The following is a 27570-nucleotide window of genomic DNA, read 5'->3' as shown; positions in this document are numbered from 1 at the left end:
TATTGTTTTAGATACTACAAATTTCAAAAGCAGGCAGATTAATAGTGCTTAAAAAGGCAATTTTTCTTGTTCCTTTTCATAGCATCTACATTGTCACACTGGATCAGAAAAACACCATGCAATATTTACAGCATTACTTTACAATGTACTTTTTCTTAAATGACACAAGATCTAATGTGTTGTTTACAAAATGAAAAATAACTCTATTACATTCTGCCAACTATTTTTTGCATGTGCAGTATAAGGACAGAAATTGTCCCTACAGCATTTTCAGATTCTCAGCAAAACATTTAATCTCTTTTCATTCTATCAAAGATCAAATCTGTAACATTATCTGGTACTAATTTTAAAATTATCTTGCTTAGTAAGTTCATATTTACTGCAGGAAAACAATGTCATCTGTGTGTAAGAATGAGCTTGTTCTCAAATTTTCTCAGAGTTTCCATCTCTACTTGAATTTGAAAGGCAAGATAACATCAGGACTGCAACTAGCACGTGCCAATTTTTGTTGTGAAGCTCTTGAAACTTCTGCTGCTTCGTCCCTTTAATATCTCTCTCTTCACTGGGGTAAATATACACTTACATCCTTGTAATTTTCCTAGTTAGAAATGCACTGTATTATTTATTTTATTGAATAAACTGAATCTCTGAAAGCCCAAGGATGTGCAGAGGCTCAAACAGCTGATATAATTGTGGAGAAAGAAATGAAGTGAGGAACTCTCTCAACTCTGTATATCTGAGTACCCAAAAGAGGCTTCTCTTTCAACTTCTTTTGTAATTTTTCATACATATAACCACAATTCTCTTTCTTCATTTTGTTACATTCAGGTTTGTCAGATGTAAACCTTTACTGGAGCTTTCCAATCACTTCTAGTTAACTGGTCCTACTTACACTGTTCTTCCCTTGCAGATGGATCTACCTTTGTACCCTTCATTTTTGCATCTTTAATGTGATCTCATTCACTAATGTATCATAGTATATCATACATATATGCAAAATGAGATAACATATACAACAGAAAAGTCAGTTGAAATTAAAAGTTTTGATTCTTTTTTGTTTCACATTTTTTTAGAACCTTTTTTTTCCCCTATAAAACTTGCTTCAACATTCTAAGGACTCACTGGTGCACTCTGAATTCCCCGAATATGCGTTTTCCATCAAAACCAGAATGAATCCTCAAGATTTATTGAACTGGGTTTACTATAACAGACGCTGGAGATAACACTGGATCTTCCCTGCCACTCTGTGCTCCGAGAGCTATGTTGTACTGAGGGGGAAAGTGCAGAGATTGCTTATTGGGCATTGTGTAAAATGTGCTGTAAAATGATGTGTCCAGGCCAATCTTACCTGGCAAACACAGGTAAGCAATCACACCTTTCCTTCTCTGTTCCACTTCCATTTTGATTTTTTGAGTTCGTTTTTTTTTTATTTTTATTTTTATTTTTAATTTGGCTCTCTACAACACCGTCCCTTGTGGCTATTTGTATTGATAGGCTTTACAGTAGCGAACTATCTGCCATAAGCAAGATTGTGTCTTTACTCATGCTATCAAAGAAGGCATCTTTTTACAAGCAATGAAAAGTCCACTCCAAAAAATACATTGGGACTAATGTGTTTGTGCTCTGTGCCAATGAGCTTTCCCAATTCTTGTTTCAAAGGACAACCCCAAATACCCTATTTGTAATGACTCCTCTGCCTTTTAATTTTTTCTTAGACTGATCTTACTTCTTACAGAAATAAAAGAATATAGAATCATTTCACTATTTGGAGTTCACATGTCAAATCACATCTGTATCACATTCACAGACAAAATGCAGAATGCGCTCAAGAGCCACTTCTGTTGATGCTAATTTGGCCACATATTAAAGGTCTTGAAGAGTGCCAAAGAAACTATATCAAATATAAACAAATATTTTCTATTACAGTTTTTGTTTTCTTGGTTTTGACTGACATACCTGCGGCTTAGAGCTTGCGTGATAGATTGTGGAGATATTTATTCTGCAAGTACGAAATGATAATAAATGCTGAGATTGGAGTGGAAATCTGATGCTTTTACCTTAAGTATGCAGGATATGCGAAGCATTTCCACATCTAAGAGAACTTCAAAAGCTACACAAACCTCTGTAGGTGACAATCTAAGCAAAGGACTTTATGACTAGCACAACAACATACTATATAATATTCTATTTAAGGGAGGAAGGATAATTTCTAGTCTTTCATGTGGACTGTGCCTGAATGGAAAGGTACAGGATGATAATATAAGAAGAAAAAAATACACTAATAAAAGAAAAGTGTAGAAAGGCAGAGTCTTCATAAATTTCACACTTCGCACAATATACAGAACCAAAGCTCTGAAATTCCAGCTGTCCTACAGGACAGTTTATTAAAGTATCAGCAGTTGTTTTCCTTTTTATTCTACCTCATTATATCTCACAAAAGAATTATAGCTGCAAACAAGCATGAAGTAAAAACTTTGTAGTCTGTATTACCATATTGCTTGCCAGTTCTTCAAAGCACCAAAGAAAATCAGGAGTTTCATTGTTATCGTAATAAATATGCCCACCTCCCTCAAATTTCAAGGTACTCATCTATATGAATCACACACCTGAAAGAATATTGTTTCTTTCAAGAACAGCTAATGATACCAGGATGTTTTCCCCTAAAAGTCCGCTGCAATATTTTTAAAAAGTTATATATACAAAATAAAGTTTATTTTAACATCTCAAGGCGCCCAAATATAAAAAAAGTTCATTTTTTTCATGATTTGTGGTTGTACTACACACTTCTATTGAATTTCATCTTGCCTCTATTATGCTTGAAGATCTTTTGTTATAGATGGTTTTCATTGAAATTTGGGGGGTGATATATGAGGGGAATATAACATAACTTTCTAGGAGAACATGACAGAGTATAACAAAAGTGTTTAGGATATGTTTTAAACCTTTATAGATTGCTAAACTTGATAACTGTGAATAAGCTCACAGTTAAAAACAGAGTACTGCTTGGTAGTTTTGTTTGCTAATTACCTATTCTGTCATGATGACACGAGTGTTTGTTTTCTTTTTTTTAACACAGATGTGCAATATCCATAAAGGCAGTGTTTTAGTAAATGTTTAAGAGTTTCACAGGTAACACCAGTTTTTAATCTAATGAATTGTGCAATTTTACAAAGACAAGAAGCATGGTACTGCTTGTTTATTCTTGGAGTTGTTAATATCACAGAATCACAAAATGGTAGGGGTTGGAAGGGACCTCTGGAGATTATCTTGTCCAACCCCCCTGCCACAGCAGGGTCACCCAGAGCAGGTTACACAGGAACGCATCCAGGCCGGTTGTGAATGTCTCCAGAGATGGAGACTCCACCACCTCTCTGGGCAGCCTGTGCCAGGGCTCTGCCACCCTCAAAGTAAAGTAGTTCTTCCTCATGTTTAGGTGGAACTTCCTATGCTCAAGTTTGTGCCCATTACCTCTTGTCCTGTTGCCGGGCACCACTGAGAAGAGCCTGGCCCCAATCCTCCTGACACCCACCCTTTAAGTATTTATAACTGTTGATAAGATACCCCCTCAGTTGTCTTTTTTCCAGACCGAAGAGACCAAAATCCTTCAGCCTTTCTTCATAAGAGAGGTGTTCCAGTCCCCTAATCATCTTGGTAGCCCTTTGCTGCACCCTCTCCAGCAGTTCCCTGTCCTTCTGCAACTGGGGAGCCCAGAACTGGACACAACACTCCAGATGTGGCCTCACCAGGGCAGAGTAGAGGGGGAGGATGACCTCCCTCCACCTGCCAGCCACACTCTTCTTGATGCACCCCAGGATGCCCTTGGCCTTCTTGGCCACGAGGGCACATTGCTGGCTCATGGTCATCCTGTTGTCCACCAGGACTCCCAGGTCTCTTTCCACAGAGCTGCTCCCCAGCAGGTCAGCCCCAACCTGTACTGGTGCATGGGGTTATTCCTCCCCAGGTGCAGCACCCTACACTTGCCCTTGTTGAATTTCATAAGATTTCTCTCCGCCCAACTCTCCAGCCTGTCCAGGTCTCTCTTTATGGCAGCACTGCTTTCTGCTATGTCAGCCACCCCTCCCAGCTTTGTGTCATCAGCAAATATCTGAATCACTGAATGGCCTGGATTTCTTATCAAGATAAACCCCCTTTATGTAGTTCATTCTCGGACACTTCAAACTGCTATTACATTTTGTTTACATTCAGTACAGTTTATGCAACAAACTTTTTATGAATATATATTCAAGAATGCCAGTTTCCATTACAGACATGACAGAATTTTAAAAGTGGTTTTACTTTTTGTGGTAATCAAACCAAGAACATGAAGGTTGTTGATTAAAATGGATAATAAAAAGGAATGTTGAAAGAGCAAAAATGCTAATGAACTCTGATGTAACATATTCTACTGGAATTCAGGTTCCTTTTAGAGAGAAGGTATAGTCTAAGATGTAATTATGTAAGGTTTAAGAAAAGCCAGTAATATACCATTATACTGTCCCTATTATAGTTCAATGTTTCATACAGCATGCATGAAATAAAAACTGAAGAACTCAGAAAGGGATGCTTCTAAATCAGGCCAGAGTATAATTTAGAATCACATCACTATCAAAGACAGAACGCAGGCAAAACAAAGTACAAATGTGTCATCCTGAAAAAAATGAAGGAAAAGCAAGTCGTGAAGCACTACAATTACTGAAAGTCCTTCACATAGGAATGAATTAGAGTATGAGCCACAGTACATGCATAAACACTTGACTAGATCTACTAAAGTCCTGCCTGGAAAGCCTAAGAAACTCTTGCCAACACCAGGAAGCTTTTTTTTTTTTTTTTTTTTTTTAAATAAAAATCTGTCTACAGATGCTTGGTTCAGACTATATATATGGCAATGATACCTTTCAAAGTAGCTGTTATATCACACACTGGCACCAAACACTGGAAATTTACTATCTGTTTAACTCAGGGAGGAACATAGTACTGCTACAATGAGATATCGACAATAAAACATGCTATAATTGAAATATATTTTTAGCAAACATTAGGAAAACTGAAAATTTGGCAAACTCGCTATAAATTGATTGCCTTTTCTAAAGAGCTCTTCACTCCTGCTTACAAGATCTGATTACCATTTTAATCACCCCACGGCCTGCTCCTTGTCACAAATGCACAGGATCATTTCTTACCTTACATTTTGCAACATGGAGTCATGCTCATTCTCACAGTATGTTGATCTCTGTTCTTTACTAGGTGGCTGTTATTCTACTTATAACACTGGCAATTTTTTTCAGCCTTGCCTCCAGTCTCTGGGCTGGTCTAAAGAGTCTGTGGAGGGATGGAAGTCCTGCAACACCTACCCTGCCCCATTCTTTATTCTTGCCGACTCCTTCAGAGATTTTCTGCTCCCAGAGGAGCTCGGGAAGCTAAGTCTCAGTTGTTGCTCTTCAAAGAAGGCTATTTTTCCTATGACGGATTTCTAAATGGTCTCAGACTACCTGCCTTCCAAGTGAGCAGGAACTGATCTGGATCTTGTCCCTTAAACTGTGTGATTTTATTCAAATCTTTGATACAAAGCCATAGAGAGAAACATAGAAAGGAAGTAATGCATCTGAGATTCTGGGAAGGAGAGAAACGCCTTTATGTTAATACACATACCAATGCATAAAAGCAGAATTGGTATTACAACATCCAGATATGCTCAAAGCTCAGAACTGGACCTGCTAATTTTCCATTTAGCCTGACTGAGTTATTGTTTTCAGCTGCTCTTCCACCTTTACAGTCAGAACTGGAATGGATCTCTGCTATTCTACTGTGAGAGTGACATTTATTATTAGCTGCTGTTTCCTACACGCCTCATTTTAAGAAAAGGAAGCAGTTTATAGAAGCAAACAGAGCTACTGATGAGTTTTCTATGCATTTACTGCAGATTCAGATGATAAAGGAGTTCTTTGGCTGCAGTGATTTCTAATATGCATGCTGATGCCTTAATCCTAATTATTAACTATAATCTTCCATGAGAGAATAGTGACTATATCTTCCATCAATATGTCTAGACATGAAGATATTTGGGCACCTACCTCTAATTGTGATGGATAAGAGGGCTAAGTAACTTAATGATTTTGAAATCTCAGTCTAGGCATATAGCAAACCAGCCCGCAGTGAGCTTTAAGTTAGCTTTTGCAACACCTCTTGGAAGAACAAGGAAAAGTGGGAAAAAACTATGCTTGGAATAAGGTTTGATTTCTTAGAGTCTTGAATGCTTTCATTTTCATGAGGTTTAAGAGGAAAACCGCACAGGAGGAAGTGAAGAATGTTATACCTGACACTGGAATACAGGGGGAATTTGGCTTGACTGACTGTTATTAGAACTTGTTATTTGGGCAGCATATTGGGGTTAGTGATCCTATTTACAAAAAGTGTCATGGGATCACAGCTGATACAGACCTTTTGAATTGATATAGACTAGCTGATCCAAAGGACAGCATAAACAGAGGCTCAGAGCTCCCTAAAATCGCACTGAGATAGTAGATGAATACCTCAGGGGGTAATAATTTGCAATTCCTAAGACATTTATCATTCAAATATTGACACATCTTAATCACAGCTAGTTTGGGTGTATGTTGTATCATGATGGCAGGATGAAGTGTCGTTCAAGATACTGTAGCTGTCTCAACAGTATCAAAGTGGGAGAAATGCACATAGATGAACACAAGTGTACATGTCAAAGACAGCAGATGCAACTAGACACAGGTGTTCTGCCTATGCTAAATAGCCCTTCTAAGAAGCTAAATATACTTTATTAGGTATGACTTGCTTCCCTGCAAGAATAAAACCAGTAAGCATGCAGTCCCTTGATTTTTCTTGATCTGTTTTTTGCCTGTAACATTTAACAGTGATAACAACCTGCTTTACACAAATACAGTGACCAAAATACCATTCTTTCTTTTGCAATGCTGTTCACCATGTAATGAAAGAATTCTTAGGATAGTAAGGCAATTTTTAAGTAAGCCAGTTTCTGTAGCCAATGCACAACCTCATACCTGCCCCTTTTAATTCTCCTGAGTGGATGATCAGATACTGTCTGTGTTGTCCAGGCGTCCTACAAAAACTAGTCAAGTGGAAGATTAATATATTTGAATCCACAGTTAACACACCCTAACTAAAGGGTTAAACCTAGAAATTGAAGTTCTAGAGAAAATAATTTGTGTAAGCAGATAGGAAGCAGAATATATTCCATTGAAGACACTTCATTACATCTTATTTATCTCATACATGCAGGATAAAAATTCATGCATGTTAATGCCAATCCCATGCCCCACCATGAATGACTATATAGAGGACATACAGATAAAAGTTGTGCCCCCACAAGAATTAGGTGCTTGTAACTTAAAATAGGACAAATTTTAAATTTTAAGATAGTATTTCATGTTGGATCCTTACAAAATGATTCATTCCAAAATACTGATTTGCTGATTCATAAGGACAAGAGGGCTGGGGTTTTCTACCTTTTCCTTATTTCTTCTTTTTAGAAACTATTAAGACAAATTCCGTAAGAAATAACACAGCAATACAGGTTAGTGTAGTATTAGGGTTAATTTTAAAAATGCAGCAAGCTAATCGGACTTCTTTGGAATTGGTTTTCAGTTAATTTGATCTTAATAAAAAGCTAAGACTGTTGTTGTATAAAAACAACAAGCCTGAGTATTTATACCTAAACTTGCTGTCAGTATCATTCAACTTTTGATTCATAACCTAACTTTCAATTCATTCTCTATTTTGGCAAATTGTACGTGTTTTCTGAGGTTAGTCATAAACTCAAGAAACAGTAAATTCCATGTCCCAAAATATAGGTAATTAGTTTGTAAAATGTATATGAGTATAGATGAGAAAATTCACTGACTCCTAAAAAGCAACACACACACTGCAGAACAAATTTACAGGAAGAAAAAGAAAGAAAAGTGAAAAGGTAAAATAAGATAAAAATGTTTAGCGGCAGGGGAAGAAAAATACAAACTGATCTTAAAATTACATGGTATCCAACATTACGTACTTTCTCTTCTGCAAACCTTCCTGTGTTTTTAGCATGCCCCACAAAGTAAAAAATTTCTGCGTGACCTTTTTAGGGGAAATTTTTACCTTTACATTCAATGATGGAAGTATTTATGTGATTTCCCTTTAAAGCATGCACTGAACTTTTTTCTTTTATAAAAGCCCACAACAGTTTTCATTTAACATATTGAATTAATCAAGCCTGGTGGAGGGATTTTTCAAGAAAATGATGTTTAGTTCCCATTATAGTGGAAGCAATAATTAATAATTTTTCATGTCACATCATTGATTTCTGTAGAAGCCAGTCAAAATGCTGCCACATGAATTTTCACACCAACAGCTACATTGATTTCCTACTTGGTTACCGGTTGCTGAATAAGTCTCACATGCAACTATTTATGTTGCCACACTTCCAGCTGTACTTTTGCTTCTGCCACAAACTCCTGGAATTATTTCTTCTTCTCTTTGCAAACAAGAAAGCTTTCATGCAACTTACATGCAGGCTGAACTACAAATGAACTGATATGGGAGCCTGGCCAGCCCCCACCTCAGGACAACGTAAGTGAAAACAAGCATATCCAGTTATTTTGGAGTTATTTTTGGCATGTTATAAATGAGCTCCTGTTTCCTAGAAACCTCTCCCCATCTTTTGGGTCCTTCAGGTAAATACACCTACAGAAGCAGTGGGGATCTTTCCTGAGTTCATTGCTTTGAGAGCTTTAGCATGCCCTGGGACATGCAGCGGTTTCCCGGTACACAAGCAGTCTGATGGCATCTATAGCTGGCACTGTGCATTATTTCTTTGGTAAAGCTCCTTGAATTTCAATTGCTACCTTTTCATCACATGTCTCTGCTTTAAATACGTAAGACAAAGGAACAACCACATTTCTTTAACAAAGGAAATAACTCTTTTCTCTCCAAAAGACATGAAGTGTGTTCACCCTTGTCCTTAAGGAAAGGAAGAAAAGGGACCACTTTTCACAAATTTATGCACTAATGGTTAGCAACCTCTCACCTTTCACATAAGCTACTAATTTTATTTTATTTTTCATGCGATATTTTACCTTTAAGGATTATGTAGTATTTTTTCCCCTTCCACAATTGCTAAAGAGCCTTCCCAATTAACGATGGCTACATGAATAATTTATTTTCTATTTTGCCGTCTTTACATTACACAGAAGCCTGTCTGCTAAACTCTAAGTGATGAGAAAAAACAGTATTTCCAGCTATGCTTCATTTGTGGTTTACAGAAAAAATGGCAAAACCTTCATTTCTCAAAGAGCTTTTGAAATATTGATCCTGTATATAATAATATATGACTACATTTCACATTTAGCCATTCTTAGCCCCAGGTACTTGATAGCTGACTTAAGGAGAGTAAAAGCTGTTTCAAATTCCCAAGCCACAGAGCAGCTGTTAGAAAATTATTTTTTTCCCAACTAAACCTGCACTGAAGTAGAAATAATTCTATCCAAATTCTGTGCACTGCATAACACATTTGCACATTTAATTTATAAAGAAGGTTAATTACATTGCTCTGCTAGCATGACCTGCTTCCATGCTGCAGCCAGAAAGCATTAATGATTTTAAAGAATGCATCAAGGGAGTGGATTTTTTCCTCTAGGGTTGCTTCTAAGTCTTCTGTGCTCAGCCAAGCAGTAAGAGATGTACACGTATCTGCTGTGATTATATTCAGAATCCCAAGAAGTTTGAACCTGAAGGAATGTCAAACCAAGCTCAATAATAAATGAATTTTTGATGCCAGAATCAAAACAAAGCAAACAACAAAATTTCTACATAAACCTTAAATTAAACGTATTTCTGGAAAACTGTAACTATGCATTCTGTATCTTTTACCATTTATGGCTAATAAGTTCATGCATTATTCAGGCCAATTATTTCCTAATAATTACAATTTGAAACAGTAGGGTAGATGATTTGTTATAGAGAATATTAATGGAGAGAAAATAGTACAAGAATGTTCACTGTTTGTAAGATGCAGCACATTCATAATGGATATCTGGCTTGACTACATCGTTACCGCTAGCAAATTATGATCATTTGTTGTGTACTCTAATCATGTGATAAATATGTGAGACAGACAATAATAATTCTAGCTGCCATTAGAAGGACTACTAAGTAATTAGGGAATGACTGTTTCAGACCTCTTAAGCAGAGGGCAAGATGCAACCAGTAGATTTTCTTCCTTTATTATGAGGACACTGATTGCCCCAGCATTCATGTAAGATGCCTGCATGAATTCCAGAAATAATACAGAAATTTTGCATACAGCAACTGGAAAGAACTGGGGTGTGAATAGCGCTTAGTCACACTGATGGTTACGTTCTTAGCCCACCTCCATCACATCTCTGATACACACCTCACAGTCAAAGATTTTTCCTGAATTGGATGAATGAATACAAAAGAACAATTTTAATAGATAAGAACTTGAACACTAACTTCCTTCTAATTTAATGTGAGAAGGAAAAGATTAAAATTGTTACAAACCTTTTCAGTCATATCTACAGAGTTATGCAGAAAGAGGATACAAACCACTTTATTACTTTTATGCCCCATGCATAATAACGGCGAGCATAAGGAGTGGTTCAGGTTGTTACATCAGGAGCCTAAAGACATCCATCCGTAGGCTTGCTCATCCCAGTGCGAATCAGCAAAATGGACCCGTATTTGGTGGGAAAACACGTTAAATAGCTTCGCTCAAGTTTGAAAGACACAAGTAACCTGTGTGACTAGGGTTTTTTCAAGATCAAGACCTTAATAAGATTCCAGAATTATAAGGATTAACACCATAGATTAAGGGTAATTCACTTGGCATTTACGGTGCTTTTGAAATAGCCACCTAAACCACTTATATATCGTAATCAAGTAAGCCTGCTCCAGAAAGTTCCTGTTTATGAAACACTTAATAAGATTTTTTTAAAATTAATACATGAAAAAACCCTCATCAATGCATCTCTTTCCAAATGAAGTCATTATTTACTGATATTTAGCTATTTATTAATAAATGATCTAACACTATGGCTGATTAAAGTTAATGGCATACTGTGCTTTAGATACGTAGCAACAGATGAGAGGAGAGAACTGCAATGCCTGATCAAATTGGACGAGCTTTATACTGCATTCTGTCATGCAGTTATTTATTTGTAATTGAGAAGTGGTGCCTGATACAGAACAGCAGGATGTCTGATACAGAAAAAATAAACAGTTCAAGAAAATGTTTAAAATAACCTCCAACAAGCATAAGTATTGGAGAGTCCACATAAACCAAAACAGTAAATTTGTGGTTTATGCATGCCTTTCATCCATGCATATGATTAAAATTATTCAAAGAAATGGTAAACCAGCCCATAAGAACATGAGTTGATCCTTTAAAAGGCACTCGCAAAAAAAAAAAGGCAATATTCTTTCATATATACTTTTTTTTTTTGCTGTTTCACTTATACTGGGTTGACTGGTTGACTGTTTTATTTTTCTTTTAAAGCATATTTTATTTTTCACTGTCCAGTCCCCCTCCCCAGTAAATATCTTTGCATGGAATGTTCCAAGTCAAGACGTCCTTTTTATCATGTTAGAAATTCCTTTCCTATTAAGGAAAAGTGCCTAGTTCAAGTGAAAAAACTGTAATACTTTGAAGAGAAATATCATCATGTGAAACACACCCTTCCAGACAAGCTGCAACCCCTCTCTTAAACCAGCTCCCCTCAAAGCCCAGTGAAATGTCCTACATGTATTAGAAACATGTTTTTAAAACTTTCCTTGATAAAGTACATGTGGCACACTGCTAACTTCCTCCGAGAGGTGTATGAACAAAGCACAAGCAATAGAAAAGTAGATGTAAATGCCACCACTTCTTTCCCATGAAAAAAAATTATGCATTTTTCTTGTAGACTTTCCTTGACACTGATTCCTTACCAGCTATTGAAAGGTCATTTATTTCTAATGCACAAGATACTCAATTGTCAAGAAGGCAGTGATATTACTTTTGTTCCACTGGCCTTGCCTGCACTGTCGCAAGGGCTATAAAAAAGCCTAACAACAATAATAATTACTGTATAGACTACTACACTAATTAAAATGCTCCTTTACTTGGATTTCCAAATTAAAGTCAAAACAGGAAAGAGATCATAATGCTAATGCAAAGCCTTAGTTTAATGCAGATTTATTATTTAAAAAAACTCAAACCTAACAGAAATTAGTGAATGAATATTTACCTGTGCCTCTACCTACCCTATTCTCCATTAATCTGTTATGGGCATAATATATTACTGAATTATAATTAAAAACAAACAAACAAACACCAAAAAAAAACAAAACTAAAGAAAAAACAAAGAGGTGCATACTTGAGGATTGTCATATATATGAACAAGACATTTTATCCAGACCAGTACTGGGGATTGTGAGTAGATGATGGAAATGTACCTAACCTTAAAATCTATTACCTGTAACTACTCCTATAAGTTAGACTCATGACAAAAAAAAAAAAAAAAGTCTTTATTCTTATGGTCCTGTGTTGAAATATTTTATGTTTTTACTTGTACTGTACACATTAAGACTTCTCTATTTTATACTTGTATGGCCTATCTTCATTACCTGTAAAACACAGCATTTATAGAAACATAAAGAATTTTTCAGTGTGCCAATAAAAATAAACAAAAGTTTCAATTAAAGCAATATTGGTTTGATGCATGCAAGAAGGATTTTAAGGTAATTCTCAAAATTGATTTTTACTGTAGGCTTTATAATATTTTACACCCTGATGCCTAGGGAAATTAAGATTACACTGAAACAGATTTCTGTGCTGCTTCTAGAAGTCTGAATATTTATACCGCCAGTAGTTTGGAAATATGCTGGGTCCCCTTCCTAATTAAATGGTCATTCTGACCATTTTACAGTTATTTAGAGAGGGTTCACATCATTTGGATGCCATTTCACCAACATAAGAAGAGTACTAAACTGTTGGAGATTTTATTTTGAAAGAAGATTTAAGAAGTATATTTAACTAATTGCTGACAACTCAACCTGCACAAACTTTTGATGTAAACATAATTAGACCACTTTTGAAATAAGAATTGTACTAAAATGTTTGCAAATACTGGCTGAAAATGACATTGACAACGAACTATTACTAAAATACATGGAATCATGCAAGGAATAGGGGCCACTACACCCTTGCATGCTGTTAACACTTAAAAAATAAAGATATGCTTTATAGCAACTACTTGTATCCGGTTCTCTGGTAGACAGCAAATGGTCAAATGAGAAAAACATGAAAGATTGTAGAAGTCCTATTGTAATAACTATTTTCTTACAAGGAGTTAGGAATCTTTTAAGGGAAGAAAAAGGTTAAAACTATAGAGATAGCCATTTAACATCTTTACCTTCTTGACAGCAACTTCTTTTTTGAAACGCTAAAATATCGTTCTTTGAATCTCCATGTCTTTGTCTTTTTCTCTGAAAAACCTAAGCTCAATTATAGCTCTGGTATGCATTGAGGGTTCAGTGAAACTACACCATTTAGATTTTGAGAAATCATTCCTTTTGCGACACTATCACGAGCTGCAGACAAGAATCCTCCAAAAGGAGGTTTAACTAGCCTAAACACTTAATTCGTTGTTTCTATGCGGTGCCATGAGGCTCAGACCTCCTGAGGGCAGGCTAGGCCAGCTTCCTCAGCGTGGCTGCCCAGGCGGCACAGGGCCGCAGCTTCGCTCTGGCTCTCCCGCGGCAGACAGCGAGCTGTGAGACAGCCCGGACGGAGCACACTTTGCTTCTTGCCTGCCGGTCGTCACCGTGGTACTGCAAAAAATTGATGGGCAACCTCGGCTGTGGTCTGCCGGCACCATTACCCTGAAGCATGGTTAGCTTAGGGCCTGCCCCAGCTGCTGGGTAATTTCTGATGCAGGCGCGCGGAAGACACACACACAGAAAACTGCTGCTTTCTCACAGCAGCCACTTCACCAGCTCACACAGGCAGGACCAAATGAAAGAACGTCATCAGGATTTGAAGCCAGATGAGATGGACACTTGGCTTTTTCCCTCTAAGGTCATCAGGAACATCTGTCACAACCGCTGCCTAAGTCAAAAGACTATCATCTCCTCATGTCCTCAACACCGGTCTGACAGGGTACCTGCAATCTGTGTTTAACCAGTTGTTTGTTTAATCATCTCCATTAAACAGACGTAAAGTACTATTTGCATGCATTTGCACCACAAATCTTCATTGGAGATGCAGGACAATGGTGAATCAAGCCCAAAGAGTGCCACTAGATACAGTAAGAGGATATCATGCTTTGAAATCAAATCTCATGCCTGTTCTTTTCAGCAAACCAAAAAACCCACAAGGAAGTATTTACTGTGTTTCAAGCCTTCCTAGGTTTTACTTTTCTTTCCCTACATTTGTATGAGGTTTTAATAGATATTGCTATTGAATGTACGCAAAAATCTAAAATGCTCTTTGAAGAGACAGTTTTAACGTTTCTATTTATGGAAAACAGATAACGGATACAGAAAATTCAATTAATGTTATACTTGTTTCCCTAATTAAATATCTCTAATTGCATTTGAAAGTTTGAACTATGCATTACTGTGGATGTTAGTACCAGAAAATGTTAGACTTCTCACTAATCAAAACATACATGAGTGATTATGAACCAGAATTCTCATTAATTTCAACAGAAACTTAAATTTACTCTTTGGCAAATACCTTGCATGTTAAAATGTATAAATAACTTTTCTTATCTTGGTAAACATAACTGGAGATGCAGATGACTGCATTTGCAGCACTTAAAATTACATCTTCGAAGTGCTATGCATGGTTTGTTTAGTTAATTGATTTCACGCATTCTTACTGATTTATGTTTATTTATCAAATCCACAGAATGCAAATACTGACCAGCACTTCCACACTCAGTGTTTGGAATTCTCACAGGTTTTCCAACTTGAAGAAAAAGTTGAGGACCATTGATTACACTTCAGAGAATGAAAATATATTTCCAGTCACACATGTTAATCCTTGATCATACAATTTTCAAGAAGCAAACTGCAATTATATGCCAGCGGCCTGGAAATTCATAATTTGGTTGCTTAAAATCAGTTATGCGTTCAACCTCTCTGAAATGTTATGACATAAAACTGGGCATAAAAAGAAAAAAAGCAAACCCAAACTGCTTTTCTTTTAGTCATCTTTAATTCTCCTGTTAGAAGAGCAACAAGTGACATTTCCTATTCCCTTACTAATTTCTTCACACACGGAGATGGAAAGCCCTAAATAATATCTGTTGGCGCATTAGGCTGCCTCACTTTTCATTGAGGTAGACGGGGAGTCCTCACATAATTTTTTTCTGCTAGTTCAGCTGTAGGATCAGCAATTTTGAGCAGAGAAACTGTCAAACAGCTGGAGACCATTAGTATCGTGATCTTGAACAGCATTTCTAAAAGTATCTTTGTCTTTTCCTAACCCATTGTGAACCCACTTTTCCTATGCTCCCCTCAGCAAACACACTTGCAAATACGCTGGTTTATGTGGTAGAGAGACTGGCGGTTCTAGAATATCCAGTAGGGGAAAAAATTAATTCCACCTTACATTCACATACACTTACCGATAAGGATATAGTATGAATAGAAATTTAATTTATCAGTGAAGAAACAGGAATAACCAATATACAGTAACAGGCATCCTGCCATAGAGCAAAGAGAAGTAGAAAACACACTAGTAATGCTGTGCAACAGAATACATACAGATTCAACTAAGAGGCTCTTCAAATATTTTTTTGAAAATAATAATTCTTCATTATTAAACAGAAAGGATGCTTTGTCTTTTTACAATGTTAAATCTTTTATTTTATTAAGAAATATTTTATTTCTACTATGAGGATCAATGGAAGTGTCTCCTGCCAGGAAAAGCTTATTCAACATCTGTTTAGTGGAAAATCCGGGACACAGACTTCCTATCAGGGATCTGATTTTTATTTACATTTCTAGATGCGAGATGCTCTTCTCAGAAGAGCATTTTATTTCTATTTTACTTCCTATTTTATTTCTGAAAGGCTTCTAGCAAAAGGTGGTTTGCTTCAGCTTGAAATCTATTTAGCATATGACAGTGGCTTAAGTTTGCCAAGGGTGATATCTGCACACTTCAGCTAAAGTGCAAGAAAGGTAGGACAATAAAAGGAAGGTTATAATTTATTAATTGCGAGAATAATCTGTAAAACTGATTTCTGTTCCCAGGATTAGAGATGCCAACCTGTTCTCGGGTTGGACCTGTAAAAAGCAGTTGTCATTACTGCACAAGCAAAACATTTTTTAGAAGAGAGCACTATTTCACCTGCAACGACAAAGTCGTGGTCTAAAAGCTGATCTCAGCAGGACGTTTAGCAAGATACCCCTTATATCTTTGTAGGTTTCTTTTCTAATGCAAATAGCCCATTCATAATTTTTCAGGTGAACTACTCCTGGCCACTTTAAGTACATGAGGGATTAAGTAAAATCGAGCTATTTCCTCCTTGTTCTGAAAGCAAGAAAAAAGGCTTTTGGGATTTGAGAGGAAGGAACATGAGGAAGCTGAGAATCGTGTGCTCTTGATCTCTGTCATTTCATTTCTTGAAGTGGGAGACTGAAAAATAAAAGGACGCTATTTCTAGATGGCTGAACTCAAACACAAGCCAGGTTGCGCATGATTTATATAGTAGAAATATGTTCAGGGTGAGATCTCTCAGCACGTTCCCACATTGCAAGGATTTCCCCATTTAGGTAGAAGGTGTAAACAGACAGAAGCCGATGGCTCTTTCGTGCAACAGATACACCGTACTGCCATATCAAAATGTATCAGAATTTTTATACAGTATGAAGCAAAGGTGTGTTACACAAAGGCAACACGGCATTATGCATTTTCCACGTAATTAATATACACTTAATATTCCTGGTATTTTGATGTGGGAAATGGATCAGTCCTGAGTGACAAAAAAAACCAGATACTGATGGCAGTCTTGCTTCAAATACTGATGACAGTAGGGCTTATTTCTACGGTCTGATTCTTATCATCTTGAGCTGGCGCTGTCACAGGAGACAAGCAGGAAGATTTTTAATTTGTGTATTTTGGCAGCACTGATGGGTAGAATAATACCATTAGGCTTCTGTTTTGGAAAAACGTAATAACCCCGAGGCCCTTCTAAGGTCTGTAAACATGAAATATTCTTATAGTAAGAATTTGAAATAGAAAACAGACAGATAAACATGCAGTTAATCTAAACTATTGAGTAAACACTACCCATCTCTCCTTCGTGCCAGCTCTGTCTGAAGAGAAAGCATCACACAGAAGGAGGGATGTAGTTTCTTTTGACATCACTTTTTCCTCTGCACTCCTCCTAGGGGTTGCTATAGGCAAAGTCTGATTGGACCTAAGTGTTTCTATTATTAGATCCCTGCTTTGCAATGTCATAATTTTTTTAAATTTGATTTTCAGAAAAGCTATCTTCCCGTCCTTTTATCAGAAATAAATTATTCACTTAGAAAAGATTATTTTATGCCATTATGACAACAAATACTTTCTATTATGAATTACTAATATTTATTTGAACCCTGTCACATTCCAAATTTCAAGAGAGTTGTCAGAATGACAAACTAATGAGAACTGTCACAGGTCACTGTAATTAGAAACATTTTTCAAACTGCTGTGTAAGGCAATAGCAGCTATAATATCATTCATAATTCATTAAAACTTAAAACATTCAAGTGAATATGAAAATGCTATATGTGCAACTTTGCCTGAAAGGCTGTATGCAAGGAGAGATATGAATTTGTTCTAGTTGTATGATAATTTCCCTTTTATTCAAATGACCTAATTTTTTGTCTTTCTTTCTTTCTTTCTTATGATGTGATTACTTTCATAGCACAAATTTCAAAGCTGTGATCAATTTGAATGAAAAATGATCACGACTGGATGTTCCAATTCAATGTTTCTACAAGATAATAAAATGAAAGTAACAGGGGTTTAGCACATTATATGAGCATTAAGACTCTGAATAGCTGAAAAATGTGGGTTTTCTGAGAAATAACGTGATGCCTCATTTTCGTGCCTCCAATACAGTTAATTAAATATCGTTACTAATTTTAAATAACTTAATTTCTAAAGACTTAAGTACACTCTTAAAAAAAAAGCTGATCTAGTAACATTTCAAATAAGTAGCCATTAGAATTTCACACCAAAATAGCTTTTTGATTACCTGGTCTTGGTGATTTTTCTTGTTTGTTTTGCTTAATTTGCAAAGTTCTTTGTATCCTTTACTCACATCATTTAAACTTACTCTTTTTTAAAAGGGGCGAAGGAAAGAAAAACATACGATCCAAGAACTAAGCTGCAACTGCTAATACAGCCTGAACTGCACTATTGTTTTGACTCCCAGTGAAAGGATGCATAAGCAAGTAGAAAAAGAAATATGCACAGAAATCTTCTGCCATGATCTGTCTTACAATTACAATGCAATTTGAAATTTGTTTGCCTCTAAGTGTCTGCACTCAATTCTGCTAATGTTTCGCACTTATTGACAGATTTTCTATATTACAAAAATCAGCATGAGGGTACTTTGTTATGAGAACACAATAAAAATTGTGCTGGAATTCATCTTTTTTTTTTAGTTACCTTTAAAATCTTCTTCTCCAAAACGGATGAAGGCAGGCAGTAATTCTCTTGGGAACACACTACCATATCAATGTAGTAACTAGATAGTGGGTTACTTATTGCCCCCCAGACAAAGAGATTAATATTTTCTTTCAGTTTTTAATAAGTTGGCGTACATGTACCATATAGTATTATAACGTTTTTTATTTTGAAAAATCATTCTTTGTTATTGCCTGACTCATGCTACATTTTGATAAACAAAGCTTGGAGTCTATTACAAATGTCGTTTACAGGAAAACAGTTACAAGTAAGAGACATCATCTACTTTATAATTCGGAGATGTCTAAGATACTTGGCTCCTTGGTTAATATATCAATTAGATTTAAGCATAAGCGATGAGACAAAGGGACCCATCAGTGAAAAACTTCGTTCCTTGTAAAAAACTCTTGAATAAATTCCTGTGATATTAAGATTTTTTCCTCTCTTATTAGACATACTGCACTCAGCTGTAAATAAATGTTTCATTGTTATATTGGTGAGACGTGCAGAACATTTACAGTAATGAAAGTCCCAAGTGTGTAGTCACAGGTTTCTAAGATGTGACAGTCAAAAGTGAAGTCAGCTTCCCCAAAGCTTTCCAAAACTGCAAAAATTTTTATCATGAGACTGGTTTTAAGTTAGCACAGGTACGATTTATTTCTAATTTATCTTTAGGCCTAAGATTATATTACCAGCCCTTGCTAAGCAACTATGAAAAGTTAAACTATATAATTATGTGTTACTATGAGAAGCTTTAAGTGAATAAGTAAGAACTGCTAAGGCTGCTCATCAAATTCTTTTGCCACCTAGCTGGAGATGGCTTGTATGCTAAAGATCACACAATTACTAGGTCTGAATTAAGAAGGAACCTTCCCCAGGTCAAACAATCTTAGCTGCAGAATTGATTTGTTTTTCCATGTACTATGATTTGACTACCTACATTTCCTGCCCAAAAAGTTTACTGTCATTGAGGAGGCTCTATAATTTAATGAAAGCTCAGTTTCTCTCCTCTTTACCTTAAAAGCTATTGTTGTTTTTTTAGGACTGAAATATTTTACGTAACTGAAGGTTTTGAAGGTGTTATGGAGATCTGGGGTGATCTCAATGGGAGCAGAATGGAAAGAGTTACACCGAATAGTACACTTAAGAATACCTCTAAACACAATAAAAATAATACTCTCTTTCATGCTGTGTATTGTCTATTACTCAGATAGGCTGTCTTGACAAACCTTGTTTTCAAAGGGACATAATTCATAGTAATAGAGTTTTCATTCACTGGGCACAGAAGTTGAAATCTCAGTACACAAAAGCATTAAGCTACAAGAAAAGGAATCATTATATAATTTGTAGGGTGAATTATATTTCAGCTGTTTCCATTCCTGAGTTACCGATAGCCAATAAAGGAGTTTAAGCTTGAAAAAGCAATCTGCTCCCCATGCTGGATGACAGAAATAAATATCTTCCCAAGGAACGTGCTCACTACACTTTTCCTTTTCTCTTGAGTCTTGCCTGAGCCAGATGACTCTCCTCCAAATTCTGCCTTTCTATTTAAGTATCTTTAAGTGGAGAAACGTTTTCCTTTTTGATTTACCCACAGCCAAGACTAGTGTACTTTTGGAGAGAGATGTTTCTCCCAGATAGGCAATTACCTCTTATTTTTTCAGATAATCAGTGTGACATATAAATCATTGCTGGCCAGCAGACTTTTAGCTGGTAACAGTTCTAAGGGCAGTGCCAGGTGTTCACTTGTGAGCATATCATACTGTTGTCAGGAAGCAGGAATGGTCACACATTTTTAGCCTGTTGTATTAAAACTCCACGAAGTTTCCATGTCCCTTATTGCAACTTTTTCTACATTTGGTTATTTAAGCACTTCTTGGCTATACCACATTATACGGCTCCCAGGTTAAGTGAGGATGTCACTAGAGGGAAGTTAGAGAAATTTTTTTTTAATTATTTTTGTCCAGATTTCAAGGTCTTTGCATTATTTTCATGTTATGTAATTACTAGGATTATCATTAGAAATAGACTTTGCTGCTGAGTAGTAGCACACATCCAATTTCTTAAGGAACTCAAATAAGTTTTAGAGAGGCAAACTCCCAGCTTTTTCCTGAATTTCAGACTATATGCTTTCAAGGTACCTTCCTTACCAAATAAGACATAGGAAAAACCTGTACAGCACACATAAAAGAAGTTTTGGATTTCACTTCAGCATAGCACTATGCTTCAGTGTGTCATTAAGTGTAGAAATGCTTTTTAGGCATTTTCCTGAATTAGACTCTACAGCTATTGGCACTATGTATCAATTTGATAGCAAAGCAAGGAATAAAATACAGAAGTCATAACTTGCAGACTTACAATTAAGTTTTCAGAGCATGTAGGAATGAATAGTTCTACTTCATATTTTATTATTCACATTTGTCTAAAATATCTTATAATTCTTGTTTAACATATAGGCAATTTAATCCATTCCCACTGTTCCAAAGTGCTGAATACCTTTACAATAATCTTGAGAATAATGCATCTTTGCTCTTAAATATGATCACAAAAATAATTGCAATGCGTATTCATATTCACAAGTGATTAGTGGAATTATTAAAGTAATAATAGACATATTTGCTAGATGTGGGCTATGAAACACTCTGCATGCTTTTCCACCTGAAGATGTCAATTTGCCATTGTATGCCTCTTACGCAGGTGCATTATTTTCTCCAAGTAACAGACCAGCTTCCAGCTTCAGAACCTACTCAGATGACAGATGTTACTTTTCAATTGCTCACTACAACTTCTGCTCCCAAGCCAGAAAAGACTAAAAAGACTAAAAATCAGTTTAAAACAAAAATTCTGACTTCTCACTGCATGTTTATCAGGATACACTATGTTATGGAACTGTTTATTTGGTTAAGGAATTCCGTGGTACTTGATACTACAGTAGACTTTGAATTTTCTTGGATTTATATGCCTGTTTGTCACTTTATTTTCTGCCGTCAGAATTTTTATCGACCACCATTTTGTAATTTTATATCTATAGAACTTATTGCTTCAGTTCTAATGCTGTCCCTTATTAGCTTAAGAGTAACTGTGTATTTATGTTAATGAACATAACCAAAATCATCATTACTTATTGTCACCAACTAAAGCATTCGAAAAACTGGGCATGATTTTGAAAAAAACTTGAGCAATGCAGAATCATGTTACTTCTTGAAAGGCAGAAACTCTAATACATTGATTTCACTCAATTATCTCAATGATCAAATATCATTCAGTAAACTTGATAGCTTTAATTCTCTGCAACTACTTAGCAGTATGTTGATAAATATGTGGTGTTTTTATGCCGAGTATGGTTTTTTCAGTGCTTTACCACAATCTTTAATTGCTTACCTGTGACTAACTACAAGCATTTCCCAGTGGGGAAAAAAAAAAAATATTCCAAAGTTCACGAATTCTGCCTTTTAAAGACCACGGCAAGAACAAGAAACACATCAGTGAATTCTTTTGACTGTTTCATTAGTGACATTGATACTTGATACACAGAGTATCGTGTTCTCAAGAATATTCTTCTCAGTAAGAACTTCCTCATCATTTTCCACAATGAGTTGTAGGTGGTGATGTCAATGGATGCAATGAGTGTAAAAAAAATTAAACCTCAACCTTGAAAATGTTAATCATGTGAACATTATGTTTAGAGAAAATTAGAATGATACTAATTGGGGATCTGTAACATTAAATAATCAAATGCGTTGATTTCAGATACTTTGATTTTCCTAAGAAATACGTTTGAGAGTTTATATTCATATAGCAAAGCGAGTGGCTTGGGGCACTGTAAAACATGCAAAAAGTCAACAACGTAATTCAGAATTCTTGGATTTCAGTTTCGTAAGGTGGAAATATTTTGAACGGTCACAAAATTTTTTAGGGTAATGCATTTGTCTCTGACTTTTCTACCCAATGTTTCCTAGAATATATAAATCAAGCTGGTCATAATGTTCACATATCACTTAGTTTGGCAACACCTCCAAAAGAGTGTCAAATTTTGCTGCTGCTAGGGTTTGGGGGCTTTTTTTTTTTGGTGATGTGTGATTTTTGGGGGCATAATTTTTTGCATTAGTGATTTTTTTAAAAACATGAGAATGACTTTAGTGATTCCCTAAGTTCCTTCTAGACTGTTATTCTGTCCCTAGCAACGATCAACAGCATATAACCAGGTGCCAGCATTTAGTGCTTTCCCAGCCACCATCATTTTGTGAAACTTTCAGCATTCCTAATGTCTTATGGAAAACACTTCCCCATCCTAATTACACCCCGTGACCCCTCAAGTCAGTTCTTTTCCGTGCTGAAGGTTCCTACTTTAGTTAATCCTTTTTTCTGCAGAGCCAAAGGAGATCATCCTCATTTCCCTTCTTTCAGAGAACAACTATACATCAGTAAAAGAGATTTCTTCTCATATTTCAAAATTGGCTTCCAGTTACTGATGTACAACACTAATTTATTTCTTCTAAGGGGCTTATGTGTATGCAGTACATACACATTTTGTTTACACCAATAATTATTGCCAAAAAGAAGACTACTAAAGATACTAGGGTTTTGGTTTCTGTTTTAAATATTTTTAAATATAAAAATTTAATAACGAGTATAAAAGATAAACCGTAAGATCAATCTAACCAACATCCTGCATAAAGAACAAGAGGTAAGAGTGTCAAAACATAGTGAAGTATATATGATGCTTCTCCCTATCTCTAGACCCCCAAATTTAATATCTACATGATAAAGCTCATCTAAATTTCAGTCCGTTTACAGTAGTGAATTCTGTACTTATTTATTCAATGGTAATTGAATAAATTCAAATTGAAGTTTGGCAGAATAATGCAAGACTGTGTCTTAGCGTCTGATTCTTTTAAAAAGATATAAGTAGCAAAACGAAAATTGGAAACATCAAATATAAAATTTTTGAGAGACTGCTAGTTTATTTGAACCATTTTACAAAGGTTCCACAGAAAACCAAACAAAATTATACCAGGACCTGGGAAATATTTAGGAAAGCAGAGATCATCACTGGCGATAACAATCCTAACAGATAAAAGTATCCTGCAAACTCTCTAGTGACAACAATTCCAATAGATAAATGTATCCTGCAAGCCCTCAGCAATCCAGAATTCTACAAGCAAAAGGAGCCAAATGATGAAACAAACACCCTGTAATATATTTCTCTTTGTCAAATGCAGACCTATCTTATTTTTGCTCCTGTCTTTTTCTTACTAACGAAAAAGGAAAAGTATTAGGCATTTGGTAAGTGTGAACTTCAAACTGCTTGTACCGTCTGTAAGCACAGCATAACTGAGATGATGCATCTGAGCAGAAACAGACATCACTCTACAGGGGAAAAAAAAGAAGTCTTTCATCTTAAAACATCACATTTTTAACCAGATATACAGTGGCAGTATCTGCTTGGACAATGTTCTCAGTAATACACGACATCTGAACTGAAGATAGGCTGGGAATATTCACAGACATGGAAATGATGTATCCAGACAACAACTGCCATGATTTGTATGAAAAGATCATAGACACAATCGTCCATTTGAGAAAAAAAAAAAAAAACCAACCTGCAAAGAATTCCAAGCTCATCTTGAAATACAATATTTCACAAAATATTTATTTACTACTTTTTCCACATTCTGCATAATAACATTTAAATATTTTACAGAATGCTATCTATTCAAAAGCATTTTGAACCATAGCCTATACTCCTGTAGAAACAAATGAAGAACGCAAATAGACATGGCATAATACACAGTAAAAGCCTTTTTGTGCTTATCATGGATATGTGATACACACACAGCAGTACTATTTTTACTCTGAGAACAAATATTCTTTTCATTATTTGCGGGTCTTATCAGAAGTTTTGTTTTAGCATAAACAAATACCTATTTGGGCAATCTGCACCACTAATCCATGTTTTGATCAGAGATCTCTTACCTCTGTGCTTTCAGCTTAGGATAATTGTTTATAGATTATCATTACACAATAAAATATATTATTTATACAACAGTTTCATGTTTCTTGGAAATAGCCATTATTTTTGGAATAGACAGGCCAACTCTTGCTTGTTTTGCACTTGAGCAAAAGAAAATTCTACATGTATTTCTATTTGGTTTCACTTCTAGAAAGCGGAAATCTGAAAGACGTATTGGGATTTGACTCCCAACTGACTAAAAACTTACTGCAGAGCCATAGAATCACGCCCTTGTTTTTCATTCACTACAATGTCTTCTGCCATTTAATGGACAGTCTTCAACAAAAACACTTGTGACTGCAGAAAGTTCAGCCAAGAAGAAATTAGCAATCCTTCCTCAGCTATGGCCCAAGCAACAGAAGACAAAAAGGCTAAAGTTAACAAACTAAATCCACCACTGAACAGCAGCATTTCTTTTACCAGTAATTCTTATGGATGAACAGAGATTTTTATCAGATTACCATAATGATTTAATTTCAATACCGTGCCCTTAGATCCAGAGTTCACTTTGTTTCATTGCTAGTCACAACACAAGGGTTCATGTAGAACTAGAAACAATTTAAAGCACTGGAAAAAACTGTGGTAGGCTTGCTTTGAATAGGTTTAGGTCTTGAGTATAGGATGCGGAAGTGATGAGACCAAGACTTCTACATATTTTATGTCATGAAATCATTTGCTGTAGGAGTGAGACTCACCTCCCCTTACTGGCCAGCTACCTGCAGTGTAAAATGGAATTACACCTCTGTTTTGCACGTCAGGGCTTGTGCTTACAGTAACAAATCCCACATTAAGCCGAGCTACTTTGCAATAGTTCATATTTGTTAATTTCCTTATAAATGCTGAGCTCAAAACTAGCCTCACAGAATCACGGAATTCCAGAGTTGGAAGGGACCTCTAGAGATCATCTAGTCCAACTCACCTGCTAAAGCAGGATTGCCCAGAGCACATCCCTCAGGGCTGCATCCAGGCAGGTCTTGAAAGTCTCCAGAGAAAGGGACTCCACAACCTCCCTGGGCAGCCTGTTCCAGTGCTCTGTCACCCTCACCGTAAAGCAGTTTTTTTCTCATGGGGATACGAACACTCTTGCCAATAAAGATTATTAAAGTCCCAAATGCAAGCCTGACCTGAGACAGCAGATGGGCAATACACTATGACAGAATATATTAGCAAGTACGGAATATATTAGTATGGTCCACCTATCTTTATGGCATTTAGAGATATGTAAAGAGCTTACAGCGAAAAGGTTTCCTCAGGAATTTTAAAGTATATGAGCTACTGTTATTGTTTGGGGGTATTTTGTTTTGATTTGTGTGGGTTTTTTGTTTGGTTTTTCTTTTTTTTTTTTTTTTTTTTTTTTTTTTTACATGGGAGCTCAGAAACGAGGGTCATTAGTGGTTAGGAACTTCAGGGTTTTTTTTAAGCTTCCTTGTACACTGTTTGATAACAGAAGGACACTCTCAAGCCTGAATATCATTTAGGTGAAACTCAAAACTGTAGTTCCATCTGTGCATTTCTTCCTTCAGACAGACTGCAGGGCTCTGACATATCAGCTGAATTGTCACAGTAAAAATAAGTGTAAAAAACATTTTATGAAATAGAACTTTTGTCTAATCTGAAGTCATCTACTTCAATTTTCATAAATCTTAATGGACATACATTAGCACATACTACCTTCCTCTAGTCACTATTTTCTATTGTATTAAATTTGCAGTAAGTAAATGCATTTGGATTCTTCTGAGTTGAAGATGGGACATTCTGTAATGTAAGTGAAATTGCTTAATAGCTGTCTTCAAATCATACGTTTCAGATTATTTTCTCCACAGAAAAAAAAAAAGGCAAACCAAATTACTTCATTTAATATCAGTTCCTACCCTGATAATAGCTTTTTAATTTACAGTGTAATGCTTTCTCTTCCAGAATTTTCACCTCAAACAAATGATGCTATAAAATACTTTGTTCCTCCCTTTAACAATATCATTGTTCTGTTCATTTGTACCTCCCATTATCCTGCTTTCAGAGGTAAATTGTCAGTAAATTCAGTCACCTGTGACATGTAGTATCACAACTTAGTCTAATGCAGAAAACTGAAAAACAGATGAGGAAGAAAAACCTCTCATGGCGAACAATTATTATTTTAAAATCTCTGTGCAATAAGGATTTATCATAAATGTATAGCCAGTGAGAAACAGTGGGGTTTTGTTTTTCTGGAATTTTCTGTAAGCAGCAGTATCAGAAATGAAGGATAAAAATGTAAAAATTATTGCTACAGCACCTGATGTAATATGACAATCTATAAAGAAACAGCTGTTTGACCCTTCTCTTAGAAATTCTATACAGGTTACTCTATCGAATCAAGTGCACGTCACCATCTTATCTCCCGGTTTCTATTGCTGCATCATGGATCCCATGTGTTGTCTGTGGGACACTGATAATTACTTAGAGATAGCTGGCAGAGGCTGACAGTTTGCAGAATTCAGAATAGCAGCATTTCCTTCTAAAAGGCTTTTTCCCCTTGTTGAATGCGGTATAGAAAACAGATGGTGTCATCTACACCAGTGACATATACTGGCCAGGCTGTCCATCCAAGATGGCCACTACTGTCCTGCTCAAAACAGAAATGATACTGAACTACATTTTATTGTTTAGGTATCTTATTATTTCTTGCTACAAAAAGCAATCCTTTGCTTTGGTTTATCAAACAGTTGTCCCACCAAAGTTTCAGTCCTTTATTTTTGTGGCAAACCACAGCCCCCTGTTGAACTAGAAAGTGTCAGGCTCTTGCGTGCAAAAGTCATTCAGGAGCAGCAGCAGGAGCTGAGCTACCGAGGGCAGGTGGTAA

The sequence above is a fragment of the Rissa tridactyla genome, chromosome 8 (genome assembly GCF_028500815.1).
Source record: "Rissa tridactyla isolate bRisTri1 chromosome 8, bRisTri1.patW.cur.20221130, whole genome shotgun sequence".
Taxonomy (NCBI): domain Eukaryota; kingdom Metazoa; phylum Chordata; class Aves; order Charadriiformes; family Laridae; genus Rissa; species Rissa tridactyla.
Note: the sequence above shows the minus strand (reverse complement) of the source record.